The following is a 3888-nucleotide window of genomic DNA, read 5'->3' on the forward strand; positions in this document are numbered from 1 at the left end:
CAAGAGGATAATAAAGGTTGACAAAAAGGAGAAAGCCTTTCCAGCAAAGGACGCTGCGCGATTTTCCAATCGCTACTATGAGCAGATGTTCCCCATCCTGGCAGAAAGGAACTATAACAATGAATACCTTCTTATCCTCCCGTCCAATATTGCCACCTTTGTTGAGCCGCAAATTGAGCGAAGACAATGGGGTTTCCTACGGAAACTGCCAAGGCAGGTCAATCTTTCTTGGGTAGTTGAGTTCTACTCCAACTTCTACATGCCGACCCTGCAGTCTGTTTATGTCGGGCAAAAGCAAGTTCTGAGTCTTCCCCCTATTCCTACAGGAATGGACGCTTTTCAAGAAGCCACCCTTCAGCGCCAGAGATACCAATTTGACTGGGACTCCGTTCTCGGAGTCATCGCTTTACCTGGCAGCCGTTGGATCTACGGATACCACCGTTCCCGCCCTAAGGGAATCTTGGCTTCCGCACTTACCTTGGAGGCTCGCGTATGGACACAGATCATATCCCATTACGTCTTTCCGAGCACTCATGAGTCCTCCTTCACTGCAGACATGGCTGTTCTACTATGGTGCATCCTTATAGACTAACCTCTGAATCTTTCAAGACACATCCGAAATGCTATGGAGCATGTACAAATCGCGGGCAACCTACCTTTTCCCGCCTTGGTCTCAGATCTTGTCTCAGCAGCCGGAGTCTCCTACAGAGCTGGGGACACCAAAGCCATGCTTCCACGGGATGATCAATATATCCCTCACGGGAAATACCTCAGACTTTCAGCAGCCACTACAAGCCAGCCTACTGAGCCAGTTGAAGATATTCCTTCTTCAACACCACAAGCATCTACAACCGAGAAATTGCTCCAGCAGATACTTGAAAAATTGGATTGGCATGAACTGAAAGCTAAGATGAAAGAGCGCCGTAACGAGCGCCGATTCAAACACCTCAAGGAGCTACTCAAGGGACGCTTCAGAGACTCAGACACCCCGGACTCCACTTCTTTTACCAGCACCGGGAGCCATGATGATCCCGACTGTGGAGATACTGCCACCAGCCCACCCTTGTTCCTGACAGATGGCACCGAGGACGGTGCAAAGCCTTAAGTGTGGGGAGGTCGGTCAGTACCTGACTTCTGGAGGTAAATTCTCTTCTCTGGCACCAATAATTAGGATATTTTAGTTAGATTTTCTTTCTTTTATAGAATAGAATAAACTGCATAGGTTAGAATAGTTGCATGCATGTTCTACTTGATTGAAAAGACAATAAGTTTCTTTTAAAAATCTATCTTTGGAACAAAATTTCACTAATTTTTCAAAATCTTTATGATAAATCTGCTTGAGTTGTATTTGGAACATGATGTTTGAGCTAAAGAACACACAACCTGTGAAAGATTTGAGCCTTTATGTATGGTTACATTATTTAACCATAATCATTTTATTCTTGTGTGTTTTCTTCTCTATGATTGTAATCTATATTTTGTTTTATCTTATATGTCCAATATTTATTATATTTATACGCTTGCACATGATTGAGGCCATTATTTGTTTAAACTCCCTTATCCAAATCAAGCCTACCCTTTTTAATTACCCTTGTTAACCACTTTGAGCCTTTGAAACCCCATTTGTTCTATATTTTACCACATTACTGACCTCAAGCTGAAAAACAATTATATATCCCAAATTGAATCTTTGGTTAGCTTAAGATAGAATTGTGTATGCTAGTTAAGTATGGGAAATTGTGGGAACAAAAGTTGTTGAGGGAATGTGTCATGAAAATTTAAAGGGAATTTGGATACCTACTCATGTGAAGATATGAGAATGAAAAATCTATGTGCATTGATAAGCTTTATTTAATTAAAAAAAAATCAATAAATAAGGGGACAAAATTACCCCAATGTTAAATTCAGAATTCAAAGATCAATGCACATATGATAGAATTAAAATACAAAGTTGAAACATGAGTATGGATTGAAAAAGGGAATTATGGGTAGCTAAGCATGAATTTAAAAGTATATAGAATATATGTATATTAGGTGAGAGTTTAGGTTAATTAAAGATTCAATTTATAAAGCTCACTTAGCCATATGTATATCCTTACCTGCACCTTGGCCCCATTACAACCCTGAAAAGACCTCATGATGTTTGCATTGGTATATTAACTGTTGTTGATTGGTTAAGAGAAAAACAAAAGTTAGAAAACATGACTAGAAAAGAATTGAGTGATTACCCTATACACTAGAGATTAGAGCGTACATACATTATCAGTGAGGGTTCAATGCTTGAATTTTCAGGTTTCCTGCTTTCATAAGCTATCTTCTTGCACTTTTATCGGTTTTATTGTATAATGATAGAATTAGTGGAATTTGATTTGTAACTATTTTGAAGGGCTTATTTACTTTTGATCAAGTGGACAATAATCATATAGTTGCATTTATTTATATACGTAGGATTGTATTGCATTTCATGAGTTTCTGCATGTTCATACTTATTTCCTTGTCTCCTTTAATTTAGCATGAGGACATGCTAATGTTTAAGTGTTGAGAGGTTGATAAACCACTATTTTATGGTTTATATTGTGTTTAATTGTGTGGTTTTGTCATGATCCTTGCCCACTTATTCATCAATTTAGCATGCATTTAGATTTCCTTCCTAAATTCAGTACATGTTTGAAAATTGCTTCCTAGAGACTTTAATTATTTACTTTTAATTTTCCTTTATTCCATTCGATGCCGTGATCTGTGTGTCAAGTGTTTCAGGCCTTATAGGGCATGAATGAGATGGATATTGGAGAGGAAGCTAGCAAAAATGGAAGGAACACAAGAATTTGAGGAGATAACCAGCGAGAAGTGACGCGGTCGCATGGCTCACGCAACCGCGTGAAGGAGTGCAAATCGCAGCGACGCGGCCGCATGGCTTGCACGGCCGCGCGGATTGGAAAGCGCAAGCGACGCGGTAGCATGGACGACGCAAACGCGTGGAGAAGAAAAAAGCGCAAGCGACGCGTCCGCATGGATGACGCGATCGCGTGACATGTGCGATCTGCATAATCTACAGAATTCGATGGGGGCGATTTTGGACCATATTTCGGCCCAGTTTTTGGCCCAGAACAGCAGACTAGAGTCAGAGAATATGCAGAAACAAGAGAGACATTCATTCAGTAGTTTTAGATCTAGTTTTTTTTCACTCTCTTAGGTTTTTCTCTCTAGTTTTTAGGATTTTAATTTTCAATTGATCTTAGCATTGGAACATTGAGAAGAGTTATTTCCTCATCAAGACTTCATCATTCTAGTTTGTTCTCTTAACTTGGTTTTATTCTTCCATGTTCTTTGTTATGTTCAATTTTGTCATTCAGATACTTTTATGATTAATTAATGCAAGGATTATTTCTCTTTAATTCAATTTCAATTCCAATAATCATGTCTTTTTTTAATTCCCTTTTATGTGCCATGGATTCTTTATTTACAATGTGTGAGTAGTTTCATTACTTGATAGGGAGTTGATTAAAAGGAACTCTTGAGTTGGAAGGATCGAAGGAGAAATTTATAGTTGGGTTAAATGTTGGATTGCTATCCTGTCACCAACGCCAATCCCTTTGAACTAAGTGGGTTGTAACTCGTGAATAGATTTGGCAATCCAACTTGTTTGACTTTCCCTTACCTAGTAAAGGATAACCAAACAGAGTAACCGTTAATTATAAATCAATCTTAAAAAATCACTCCATCAATGATAAAGATTCTAACTGATCAATTTCCAATCAAGGCTTTTATTTATATTATTTAAAATTCCTCAATTTAAATCCAATTTACTTAGCTCAACTTCTTGGAACATCTGATTGATAAAACAGCACACTTTTCTGCAACTCGTTGGGAGACGACCTGGGACTTAAA

This window comes from Arachis hypogaea, chromosome 11 (genome assembly GCF_003086295.3).
Source record: "Arachis hypogaea cultivar Tifrunner chromosome 11, arahy.Tifrunner.gnm2.J5K5, whole genome shotgun sequence".
In the NCBI taxonomy this organism is placed as follows: Eukaryota; Viridiplantae; Streptophyta; class Magnoliopsida; order Fabales; family Fabaceae; genus Arachis; species Arachis hypogaea.